The sequence below is a fragment of the Felis catus genome, chromosome A1 (assembly GCF_018350175.1).
Source record: "Felis catus isolate Fca126 chromosome A1, F.catus_Fca126_mat1.0, whole genome shotgun sequence".
Classification (NCBI taxonomy): domain Eukaryota; kingdom Metazoa; phylum Chordata; class Mammalia; order Carnivora; family Felidae; genus Felis; species Felis catus.
This window is the reverse complement of record NC_058368.1, coordinates 107,240,905-107,254,582: the sequence shown is the minus strand read 5'-3', so window position 1 is coordinate 107,254,582 and position 13,678 is coordinate 107,240,905. Positions and strand designations below refer to the sequence as shown.

At 38.7% G+C, this 13,678-nt stretch overlaps 1 protein-coding gene and 1 long non-coding RNA gene across 2 annotated transcripts in view; one reads left to right on the top strand and one right to left on the bottom strand.

Moving 5' to 3' along the window:
• The window catches only part of CHSY3 (chondroitin sulfate synthase 3), a 285,522-nt gene that overhangs the window by 55,819 nt on the left and 216,025 nt on the right, over nucleotides 1-13,678 (bottom strand). The window lies entirely within an intron of this gene.
• Nucleotides 1-13,678, top strand: part of LOC123385730 — a 34,729-nt gene that overhangs the window by 17,812 nt on the left and 3,239 nt on the right. The window contains exon 3 of the long non-coding RNA XR_006598699.1: nucleotides 358-588. This is a non-coding gene — a long non-coding RNA (uncharacterized LOC123385730). The remainder of the gene's footprint in view (nucleotides 1-357; nucleotides 589-13,678) is intronic.

Below are 13,678 nucleotides of genomic sequence, written 5' to 3'. Positions count from 1 at the left end.
TATGATCTCACTCATATGTGGAATTTAAGAAAGAAAACAAGCAAAGGAAAAGAAAAAGAGAGAGAGAGATAAAGCAAAAAACAGACTCTTAACCATAGAGAACCAACTGATAGTTACCAGAGGGGAGGCAGGTGGGGGGAATGAGGGAAGTAGTGGATAGAGATGAAAGAGTACCCTAGTCAAGATGAAAAAAATTAATAAAATAATGAAAAAAAGAGGCACAGAATAAATTACTTCAACCGAGTAATTCACCTCTGTTAAATGTGACCCCAAAATTAGGAATGGCTTTTACGTCTTTTTTCATTTAAAAGAAATAATTTTTGTTGTCTTCTCCCTCTCCCTCTGTCTCTTACACAGGATATTTTAAATCTTTGAAGTATTGGAAATAAGACAACTAAACAAGAAAAACAAAAGTGATTATTCAACAAAGTTTGCGAAGCAGTGCCCTAGAGAACTCTCACTGCTAGCAGGCTGTCAAGAATGTTCATCATGATACCGTTTGCAACAGGAGAACAAGTACAACAAAGACCTTGAAATCAAAAGTGAAACAACCCACTCTCCTTCCCCCCAAAATAAAGGGAAAAATAGGTAGGTAAGCTATGGTATATTACGTGATAGTAAAAATTAAGGAGCGATAATGATGCAAAATAACATGAATGAATCTTTAGAAAAGTAATGCTCAGTAATAAAAGCAAGCCCCAGAAGTCTCTATACAGTGACATCATTTTATAAAGCTCAATAACATAATTAATCAAATGGTTAATTAATGTATTCATTAATACAGTTTTTAGGCATATATACTCTCATGATAGAACTAATTTTTTTAAAGCAGGAAAAAGATGAGCTCCGATCCAATACAGTGGATATTATGCCAAAAGAGGGGGATGAGTATAAGAAGAAATAAATAGACTCACTTACTGCTGATGATCTGGTTCTTGAGTTAGATGATGGGCTCAAAAATGTTTATGTTATTATGATGCATTATATTTTAAGTAAATGTCATGTATATTTTGGTGCATAAAATAACATAAAAATAGAAAAGCTGTTCCAAATAAAATCCAATTTCTTTTGGAAAAGAACTGTCAAAAATTTTGTGGCTACAGTGTACAAATAATGAGATTCTGTCTCAGATCTAAAGATAATGAAAATCTCCACTTACGCTATGCAATCTAAGTATAAAATGTTTAAAGTTAGGTGCTGTAGTAATACATGCTAAGATAAAAACATATATAAGACACACGAACATAAAAAAACTGTCAAGATCTTTCTGGAAATGCACACTGAGTTGAAAACAGGAATAAAGCCAACAATTATACAACCCATGTATATAAATAAAAACACATCTGGCATAAGGAAGTTGGCATTCTTTCATAGTTCATATATTTCTCAAGCACTTAATACATCTTGGGCACAAATCTGGGGCTGGAAGTACAGTGGCAAAAATGATAGGTAAAATCTTATTTCAATGTGCTTCAAGATGGAGGGATTTAGGACAGATATGCAACACCAAACATGCGATCAATCAGAATCCTTGTGCTATGTGCTACGAAGAAAGTAAAAGAAGGGTAATGTAGTAGACACGACAGGGATGTGAATGGGGAGAGTCTAATACAGGGTGCTCAGAGATGTCTTCTCTGAGGAAGAAGCCATCAAGCAGACCATTTTCTGTAGAAAAAAAAAAGTTCTAGTTTAATGGCCTTAAAGGGGAATGAAGTTTTGGAGTATTAGAAAAGCTCAACAAGTTCTATAAGACTGAAGCCATGGAGGGGTCACAAGGGGAGGTCACATAGCCTTACCCATCACTCAAAGGGTTTTTCAGAAGTCTGTTCATCAACTTCTTTGGGGCTCCATTAGCACTCTCTTCCTGCACATTCTGATTTATCTTCATAGATTCAGCCACCAACTGGACTTCTCTCCTTGATATTTCCACAGGTTCCCAAAACCCAACAGAACACAAACCTAACATATCATCTTTCCCACTAATGCAACCCATCTGGTGATGGTCCTGTACTTATTGGCCCTGTTGGCCATTCCAGAATTTAGGAGTCATCCTTAACTTTGTTGTTCCACTCACCCATCTAATTTATAACTGAGTATTACTGATTCTAACTCATAATACCAGCCTTATTTGTGTCCTCCCTGTCTTCTGACTATGAGTTTAGCATTGTTACCTCCCCTAAATTATTCAACTGGCCTTTTTACTGTTGCCCCTCCTGAGTTCTTGTCCCACCTCCAAGCTGTTTTTCATATGATTTTCATGGTAAACTTTCAAAAAAGGCATATCTGGCTTAAAACCTGCCAACTGCTGGGCCCCCCGGATGGCTCATTCGGTTAAGCATCCGACTTCAGCTCAGGTCATGATCTCACAGTTCATGAGATCAAGCCCGGCATCAGGCTCTCTGCTGTCAGCGTGGAGCCTGCTTCGTTCAGGTCCTCTGTCTCCCTTTCTCTCTGTCTCTGCCCCCCTCTCTCAAAAATAAACATTAAAGCAAAACAAAAACAGGCAAAAAAAAAAAAAAAAAAACAATCAAAACCAAAACAAACAAAAAATCCCCCCCAAAACCCAAAAAACAAAATAAAACCTGCCAACTGCTTTCCTTGCTTAGTGGACAAACTCCAAACTCTTATGAGGCATGTGAGGCCTCTGGGATCTGTTCACTGACTCTTTTCCATGCCATTCACATGCACGGCTCTAGCCTGAGACTAGCAGTTCACAGATAGAAGTGATTACTCTCTCCCTTGGTCCTCATTGCACCAAGTATAAACTCCCAACGCAGGGTGGAGAATATCATTGCTCCCATTTTGTCTGTTTTCTTCATACGCTCCATGGATCCTCAGGATTTGAGGCAGAGCTTACCAGTCGGTAGGTCTTGAGTACTTTCTTGGTGAATGACTCAGGAGTGAATTAAGCCCTGTCTGTTTAATTTCTAGATAAATCTCAAACTATTTTTTTTTCCATCATTCCTGCCAGTACTTAGGTCTGTGTCTCATCAGCTCTTGCCTGGACTATTTCAGTAGCTTCTGAAATGGCCCAGTCTCCTCTTTCTCCACTCCATCTGCCACACAGCTGCCAGAGTTAAAATCCATTGGTACTGCTCCCTGCCTCCAGTTTTCAGTTGCTCAAAGCTCCTTGGCAGGAGGCTCCATGACCGTCCTGGGATTTCTCTGTAGCCATTGCACACGCAATGTATTCCAGTTACACAAAACTACTTATGTTCTCCCAAATATATTATGCTGCTTCTTGCCTTGGATTGAGTTTATTCCTTGTGCCTGGACCCTTACCCACTTCTCTACCTCTTGCACCACCCCTCCCCAATCCTTCTCTCTGTGGCTTAATCTCCTCAATCATTAAGATTCAAATCAAGCATTGCTTTCTCAGTGAAGCCTTCCACTGACCCCTACATGGCTACATGAGATAGTCTTCTGATTCTCACAGTACCAATGCAAACCCTGTTTATATAATACCAAGGCCGATTATTTTTACCCACTTGTTTATCTCCTTCATTAACTTTTACTAAACGCAAGGGTCTGGAAATTTTCTTAGCGAATCCTGAACACATGGCATAATACCTAGGAAATGGAAAACCTTCAATAAGTGTTTGGAAGAACAAAAAATACTTAACGGTCTTAATTTTGCTATATTGGTCTTAGATAGTCTCTAAACAATTATATACACAATTATATAAACAATTATATAAGCAATTGTTTATACAAACAATTGAATTTTTAAAAATTTCCTCTAAGTCAAAGATTAATGAGGGTAGCAAGATAATTTTCTATCTCTTTTGCCTTTATGAAGAGATATATGATCAAGACACGGTCCCTCTTGAGAAGTGCTACCTTATTTCCAGAGAAATGAGTAATGAGTTCAGTACTAGCTGAAAAGCCTGAGAGCTTTCTGAACAGTTTTTCAGTGACAGTTTTGACATGAAGGGAAACCAATTCATTGTGATACAACGAGGTGGAGAAAAACGATGGTAACAAACAACAAACATAATTGAATCTGAAAGCATAAAAAGTCACGAAAGGATATGACTGTCATGAGCTCCAATGCTGAACAAATGAAAATCTATGAAAAAAAGAATCAAACGTTTACTTCAGACAGTTAAAATGCTTCATACCCTGATTTTCCAAAGACAAACATCAACATCTCTAAACCAATTCATTTTGTAGTCCTTAAAAGGAATAATGTAAATTTGTATTTGTTAGTGTGGAGTAGGTTTTAAGAGAAATTTAAGTTTTAAGAAATACTATGGAGTGAACGTAAACAAAACTATTTATATAACACTTTCATATAATATCTTCACCTTTACAGCCAGAAAGAAGAGACCACACACACAAGTATGTGTATGGGTCTGTATACAAATGTGAATGTGTGTATCTATATCTATGCCTATTTATCTCTATATGCAAATAATTTTTTTTGGAAAGTTAAGATTGACTCTGGAGAATGGGCTTTAAGAGTCTGGTGTTACAGGGGTGCCTGGATGCCTCAGTCGGTTGAGGGTCCAACTTCAGCTCAGGTAATGATCTCACAGTCTGTGAGTTCGAGTCCCGTATCGGGCTCTGTGCTGACAGCTCGGAGCCTGGAGCCTGCTTCAGATTCTGTGTCTCCCTCTCTCTCTGCCCCACCCCTGCTCATGCTCTGTCTCTCTCTCAAAAATAAATAAAAATATTTTTAAAAATTTTTAAAAAGGAGTCTGGTGTTACAGAGAAACATACTTTTCATTATTTACCTTTGGTAGTTTGTGAATTTTTAGTCACATATGTGAATTTTATGTCACATAATACTCAAAGGAAAAACTCCACAAAATGTGAACGGACCCTTAAGTAAATAAAACCAGAGATGACTGCAATTTAATCATCCACACTGTTTTAAGGAAAGTCTGTGCTAAAGTTATCCTTACCATTAAAACAATGATGTATGTGGTATTTTGTGGGTAGGTAAATGTTGCAAGCAAAATTGGAATTACTGTTTGTTTGTTCTTTTAGCTAAAACCTTAAATCAGAGATCTTAAATAAATCATTATAGTGGTTTTAATAGTAATTTGTGATTTTAAGATGATATAATGATTTTTAGGAACAGCATTAAAAATTTTTAATTTAATTTTAGAAAGAGAGAGAGAGAGCACAAACAGAGGGAGGGGTCAGAGGGAGAGGGAGAGAGAGAGAGAGAGAGAGAGAGAATCCCAAGGGGGCTCCATGCTCAGTGTGGAGCCCAGCGCAGGGCTCTATCGAATAACCCTAGGATCATGACCTGAGACAAAATCAAGAGTCAGCCACTCAACTGATTCAGCCATCCAGGCACCCCAGGAACAACCTTCTAAACTCAGCTAAGTTTCTCCTCAGCAGATGAAGGCCCTCTTCAAGAAAGGTAATGTCTTTAACATATGTAAGTAGAATGTTACATAACCTCATAATTGTAGTTTACAATTGGTGAATATCAACAGGATTCAGAACAATGCTATATGTTCTTGACTGTTACCTGCCAATGTCAGAGCAATAATCCTAAATCTTTGTGTGCCTTACCAAAATTTTACATTATATATTTCAATTTCTAAGGTTCCCCTTCTAAAATTATCATAAAACTTATGAATTTACCAATGGAAGCAAAAAACAAAACGAATTAAATTGTTCAAATGTTAAAATAAATCACCATGCATGCTAGTATAGCAATAACTTGGAGATTAGGACCAGAGACTGCACATGCAACCAGACAAACCTGGACTTAAATCCAAATCATCCCCTTATAAGCTCTGTGACCCCAGGAAAGCAATATAGCTTCTCTAAGCCCCATTGTCCTCTTCAGAAACAAGGGAACATATCTCACTGAGTTGTTTAAAAGATTAATGGGATTAAGATGCACAAACTTCCAGTTATAAAATAAATTAAATCATGGAGACAAAAAGTACAGCATAGGGAATAAAGTCAATAGTATTTTAATAATGTTTATGGTGATTTGGGCTCAATAGTATTTTGGTCAATAATGTTTATGGTGACAGCTGGTGACTACCTTTATGGTGGAGAGCTTTCCATCAGGTGGAAAGCAGGCAATCAGAATAAAGGGAGTGTAGATTTTGGAGCAAACCAAAACCAGCTTTGTCCACTGCTTCTCTCCCTTAGGTTGGTAGCCCATTATCAGAGATATTTTGACTGTCTTCTTACATTAGAAACTTATCTTTATGTTTAACCTCTTCCAAAAACCCACTCTTTTGAAATGTAGTGAAAATCATAATATTCCATTAATTCCACATTTCCGACAGCCGAAAGTATAAATTAGGTGTCCCAGGTGACACCCTAGGCCACCCAACAATCACGCATGTCTATGCACAGCAAGGGGTCAATTCCAAGACTGACTGAGAGGAGAAAAATTATTCAAGTCTGCACAATTATCTCACAGACGATTGAGAGTTTAATGGAAGTAAAATTATTAAAACTTTCTGACTCTCGCCCTTGTCATAGTGCTGAGACTACAAGTCCTTCTTATATCTACTAAGAGGAACTTTTGGTAAATTGGCAAATGACTATAAAACGTTTTAAGTAAAAATCCCAGGACTCAGTGCTAATAGCACCTCTCTCCAACATGTCCTATATTATTGAAAGAGTCAATAAGGGGCACAGTTTATACTCCCAGAGTAATTTCTAATAAAGATCTTCTGAATGAATTATACCTAGTAAAGGGGCTTAGGAAATATTAACTATAATGTTTATGATGTTTTTGGGGAAAGACTATAGAAGTCTGATTTTGTGGCCTGTATTAGGCTATCTCAGGGTTTTCCAAACTTGGTAATATTGGCTTTGTGGGCTAGAAAATGATTTTATGTGTGTGTGTGTGTGTGCTCACGCACGCACGCACATGCAAAGGAGGGCACCCTGCACTATAGGATGCTTGGCAGCATTCTGGTTTCTACTGACCAGATGCACCTCCCCCATTGTAACAATTGTAAATGTCTTACTGGAAAATGTCTCCTGGGGTGGGAGGTAAAATTGCCTCCAGTTTAGAAGCATTGGCTATTTGTATGAACCAACTCAACTCTTGCTACCTTAAGCCTATTCATTTTCTCTAAGAATGTACATATTAAATATTTAATTTACTTCGCAGGTGGGGAAGGAGGAGGTCCCAGTCTTTTAAGCAGTTTGACAATATTATTGTTCCCTCATCAAGTTATTTATTCTATTTCTAAAGAAACTATCAGTAGCTATAAACACTATTTTAAAAGCCCTTTGGTGATATTTATGAACCTACGCTGCTCCATTATGTCAGAATGATGAAAACTTTGACTAACAAGGTTTTTGTTTGTTTTTAATTTTTATTGTTATTTAATGTCTAATTATGTTTATTTATTTTTGAGAGAGAGAGACCGTGTGCGTGGGCAAGGGGCAGAGAGAGAGAAGGAGACAGAAAATCTGAAGCAGGGCCTGAAGCAGGGCTCGAACTCACAAACTATGAGATCATGACCTGAGCAGAAGTTGGATGCTTAACCGACTGAGCCACCCAGGCCCCCCACTATTTGTTTTGTTGTATTTTGATTTAATTTCCTACTCATTCTCTTCAGTATAAATAACTAGAACAATGCCTTAGTTACTATAATAATAATTATTATTCTCCTTCATGTTTAATTTCTCATTGTGGACAGAAGTCCACTGTGCATCTTATTTACTATGTTGGCGATTTTGATATATCTGTGAGGAGATACATATGTATCTTCATAAACACATGCACACACACACACCCATGTGGAAGCATTTGATGGAAGCATTTGAGGTAGACAGGACATGGTAATAGTTGCTGGGAAGGATCTTATGTGGCTCATAGCTGCAGCCATCTCTCAATATAGATTTGGTGCTCAGTTTTGTAAAAAAAGTATTTAAACTCAAATTAGTTAACAGACAGTGTAGTACTGATCTCAGGAGTAGAACCCAGTGATTCACCACTTCCATATAACACCCAGTGCTCATCCCAATAAGTGTCCTCCTCAATGCCCATCACCCATTTAGCTCATCCCTCCCCCCACCTCCCCTCCATTTTTAAGACAGATTATTGAGGAATTCAACAAAAAAGGGTAAAGCTAAGTTCATTACAGTGGGGGCATGAGATGCTGTAGACAGAGGGTGAAATTGGATCTCTGGGGAGTTAGGGACAAATAAATGTATGAATAGAGTAGAATTAGATACAGTGTTACAAGAAAGAGTAGAGAAAAAGAACAAGGCAGGGGAACAACAGACATGAGAGAAAGCATGCCTTCTAGAAAGGTCTACTCATTGTGGAGTCATTTCTGCTGAGGCAGAAGCCAGAGCTTGAAAAACAACTCACATCAGCAGGAATCACCAAGCAATATCATGTGCAAAGCAAATTGCTATATGTCCTCTGAGGAAGGTCAAAATCAAAGCAGAGAGCATCTTCTTGTTGAAAGATTTAGGGCAGACTATAGTTCAGATCCAACATGGCTCCCTTTCTGAAGTATCTACCTAGGATATTACACTACATATATTATGTATATACATTGCAGGTCTGTCAGAAAAGGTCATATATCAACTTGGATTTTGGCACTGTGGCTTAAGATACCAACAACATGGGTTATTCTGTAATAACTTATCATCTTATATTATAATTATTTGGTGGGACGTTATTTTTAATGTTTCTCCTTTGTGGACTGTGAGCTCTCTGAAGTTCAAGACCATGTTTAAACTTCTCATTGTGGTATCTCTAGTTCCTAGGTGAATTCCTGGGCCTCATAATAAATGACTTAACATCTTTGGCATTTATGAAGGTATCAGGAATAACTATGCTTGTTTGAGATCTCTGAGGGTAAAGAGAGCTGAAAGTTGAAAATGGAAAGTAGGTTCATTCACCAAATATTTCTTAAATGTCTGCTATGGGGGACACTAGATTTACAACAGTAAAAATGTCTATGCTCTTGTGGAGTTGACATTCTACCAGGTAAGTGAAAAAGGAAAAGAATAGGGGGCGCCTGGGTGGCTCAGGCAGTTAAGCGTCTGACTTCGGCTCAGGTCATGATCTCACGGTTTGTGAGTTTGAGCCCCGCGTTGGGCTCTGTGCTGACGGCTCAGAGCCTGGAGCCTGCTTTGGATTCTGTGTCTCCCTCTCTCTCTGCCCCTCCCCCACTCATGCTCTGTCTCCCTCTCTCTCTCTCTCTCTCTGCCAAAAATAAATAAACATTAAAAAATAAATAAAAAAATAAAAAATATATAAAAAAAGGAAAATAATAAATTGGTTAATAAGTTTAAATTTGGATACACAGAATGAAGGAAATTAGTTGAATTATAAGGTAAGAATGGTCAGATACAACTTAGTATACGTAGGGTGGTCACTGGGGGCCTTTTTGCGGGATTTGAGAATAGGAATTAGTTTAGATAGCATCTTACATACAAGGAGGAAGTTTCTATATGGTATGGTTAAGAATTGTGTCCAGAGGGGTGCCTGGGTGGCTCAGTCGATTAAGCGTCCGACTTTGGCTCAGGTCATGATCTTGCAGTCTATAGGTTTGAGCCCCGCATCAGGCTCTGTGCTGAACCTGGAGCCTGCTTCAGACTCTGTGTCTCCCTCTCTCTCTGCCCCTTCCCCCTCATGCTCTGTGTGTGTGTGTCTCTCTCTCAAAAATGAATAAACATCAAAGAAATTAAAAAAAAAAGAATTGTGTGCAGGTAGAGGGACCAGCATGGACAAAGTTCATGGGCGGGTAGAGCTTGCCTGCCAGTACACACATTGTTCCACATATGGGAACATAGCAATTAATCAAGTTGATTAACATCTTCCTCCTTGTGGAGCTTATGGTCTAGTGGATACAGTCAGGCTGAATGGGTGAACAACGGGCACCTGTGCAGTGCTTTTGAGCAGCAAACCTGCACTCATGACAGAGACTCTGGAGGCAGCTGCCTAGGTTTTCATCATGGATTCACCCATTATTATTAGTGATGTTGGACAGTTTCCGGTCTGCTCTGTGCCTCAGTTCCTTCTCTATTCAATTAGGTTATTAATGGTTCTTCCCTCATGGGGTGTTTGTAGTTAAGTAAAAAGATACATTTAAATATTCATTATTATCTTGGGCTTCAAAAAGAGACTTGTTGTTTTTTAATGTTTATTTATTTTTGAGAGAGAGAGAGCAGAGGAGGGGAAGAGAGAGAGGAAGACAGAGGATCCAAAGTGGGCTCTGCACTGACAGCAAACAGCCCAAGATGGGGCTTGAACTCACAGACTGTGAGATCAAGACTTGAGCCGAAGTCGGGCACTTCACTGACTGAGCCACACAGGCGCCAAGATACTTGTTTTTTATTTTAAGTAGCAATATAAACATTCCTGGGTTTTAAATAGGCAAATACCATGATCTGATTTATAACTGTAGAGGTGCTTTTTGGTTGCTGTGTGGGGAGTTGAGTGGAGACAGCTGAGCTTAGGTACAAGGCTTTCGCTCATGTCCCTAGTAAAGCCCACTGTGGTGTGGGCAATAGTGGTGTGGAGACATAGAAAAGAGCACCAAATGAGGATATGTTAGGGATGCTAGTGAGAGAAAGGGAGGAATCCAAGAACATTCTGGAGTTTTCAGCTTGACCCATTCAATGATTTCCTAAGGTGGAGAAGACAGTGAGGAAATGAATTTGGGGGAATATTCCGGAGCATAATCTTAACTGTGGGTGGCCCTGCCTTAGGATGTTTGAGTAGGTGATGAGCAGGCAGTGGGCTTTACAAGCAGTGAGAGGAAATGGTATCACTTAGCGAGATGTGTGGAGATGAAAAAGGATGAAGGGTGAAGAATAAGCTCTGAAAAACCTGCAGGGAGCAGTGAGGAATTACAGAGTATGGAGAATCACGACAAGAGAACATGTCTGGGAGACCGCCATAGGGACAGCAGGAAACAGAATACAAGATGACGCGTTACTTCTTAGAAACAACCTCTGCTAGAAATCGTTCAGAGAAGTACCTCTTAAAAGAAAACAAATACTTGTGTGAATGTTTGTGGACATGAAGGAATAAAGGGATTGGGAAACATGCATGTGAACACAGAGAAAGGGGAGAGAATTACAGTCATCACAGGGATAAGTTCCAATTGCCTGGGTGGATTGGAGGAAAGCACAGGCACTCCTGATGTCGTGAACCAAGGGGGTGGGGGTCAGGAAGTGCGCTGGAGTGAATGTCAATAATTGGGTCATCTTCTGTCAGTCTCTCTCAAAGACTAGGAGGAGTCTTAGTGTCCCAAGGAGGAGATGTGACTGGAAGATGGGCTCTTGTAACCCTAACGCTGGCTGCTGAGGAGAAATGAGTTAGTGAAATAACGACAAGCCGAAGAAAAAGTGATTGTTAGAATCCCAGGGATTGCGAGAGCTAGGGAGGGAAGAGTAGAGCAGAATTTCAGGTACACGCAGATTTAAGAATATAGGTTTCAAAACAGTTACGTGGCATGGAATTCTGGGAGAGAGGGTTCAGAAGAATTGGGAAATCAGAGATGCATTAACTGGGAAAGTCCTGTCACAACTATAAAAGCAAGACGACCAGGGGAAGATTGCTCAGGTATGTAACCTCCTGGTCGTGGGCAAGCACAAGTCATTCTGCCCTAATGGCATTTGGGCCTGATGTCAAGAAAGCAAAATGAGAGGTGATGGGAGAGAAAGGAAAGGAAAAGAAGGAGGAGGGAAGGGAAAAGAAATAACAAAGGAAGACAGAAAAAAGGAAGAAAGAAGGAGGGAGGAAGGAGAGAAGGAAGAAAAAAAGAATAAATGACAGAAGGGAAGAAAGAAAGAGGAAGTAAACTTAAGGAGATATATATATATATATATATATATATATACACACACACACACACAGTATGAAATTAAAACAAGTAAGTCATTCAAATGAAAATATGTATTTACACCATTGGTTTATAAACCCTGATTTCCTAATAGAATAAACATCTTTAAAAGTTATATTATAGTTAAGATAATTAATTTCCTCTATTTCTAGTTTCTCATAAAATCCTTTTGGTGTAGAAATTTGTGAAATTAATTGGTTTTTAAAAATCCTTGTGAGGATGGACTGCCTGGTTGGCTTAGTCGGGTAAGTGTCTGACTTCGGCTAAGGTCATAAACTCGCAGTTTCTGGGTTCGAGCCCTGCGTCAGGCTCTCTTCTGTCATCGTGGAGCCTGCTTCCGATCTTGTAAAAGAAATCATTGTGATGGTATTTTCCGCATCCAAAGCCAATTTTGTTTCAGTTAAGATTTAGGAAAAGTATGTCAAATGAAATATTTTTAATAATATCAGTTTATATGTATATAGTACGGTATAACTTCTTAAGGACTATAATGTGCTTTCTTTCATTGTGTAGTCATGGTCACTCTGAGAAACCTGGCATCGTTGGCTCTTTACTTACAAGAGAAACGAGCCTCAGATGCTACAGCTTTTTCTACAGGCACACAGTTAGCATGTGGCAGATCGCCCATTGTTCTTGCCATTATAACAGGTTTTATGACAAAACTCAAAATTAATTATTTTAATATTTATTTTTCTAAACTTCTTTGTGTACCTGCATCATTGTATCTCTCTAGGAGGCTAGAGACCTCAAGATTTTCTTAGTTTTGTAAATAGCACATGTATCACCACGCATGGGAAGGTTATCATTCCATTTTGTGACTTGGAAAGATAAACGAGATAATGAAACTCTTGTGTGTTATAAATTAATTTGTGTTCTGTAAACAAGGAGAAGGCCTGACAAAGCCAAGCGGTTCCTTTGCTCACCTAAAACCTCAGGGACATGTAACTATATGCTACGGGTAGGACACCATGAATAGAGAGCTTAGAAATCCTTGTTTAACCCATCCTTTTAGAGCGATGCCACGTTTCAAGTTGGTCAGACAGTGATTCAACCCATATGACATGGCCTTTCAGTCCAGGGAAGATCTGAGCTAAACTGATGATATCTTTTGTCAGTGTTATACTTTAGGCATATTAAATAGTAGAGAGTAAGACAATAAGCACTGCGGACCTTCCACATAATCAGCATTGATAATCTTGAGGGAACTTGACACACCGGACTGACTTTCTATATCTGGCCAGTTAAGATGTGTATCATTAGAAGAGAACAGAGCAGATAAATGTGTGCCTATGCACATTTCCCTACAGTAGTGGCCAGTTAGAGTAGCCATAACTCTGCTTGAGGATTCTCTAGACAGAGATGTTGAAAAAAGGAAAAAAAAATCTCAGTTTCATCAATGCACACATCCTTTCCTTCAATGAGAAATAAAGGTGGTTAGGGAGAATCTTTCAATATTGGTAAACTCTGAGAGCAGAATTTTTAAAAGAGACTGGCATTATTTTCTTTCCTTCTTCTTTTTTTTTTTTTTTTTTTTTTTTTTTTTTTTTTACTTTGTGGGATTTTGGTGTTTTCATTCCTCAGAATGTGTTCATTGTTAGAACTGGAAACATTTCCTTGGAACAAGCTAAAAACATTACTTTCTGTATTAAGTGCTCCATTAAGGATGAAGTTGGGATATATTTCTTTCAAACTCTGTGAATAATGTGAAGTTGCAAATTGTCAGTGTGGTGGTAATAATTTAGGTACATGCTTCCTTTCTTGGTTGATAAGGTGCTAGAATTGCACCTCACTGCTATATTTTAAAGCATATATTTATAGAATTGAGAGCACCAATAATGTAAAATCATAATAAAGCATCCCACGCTCTGAGA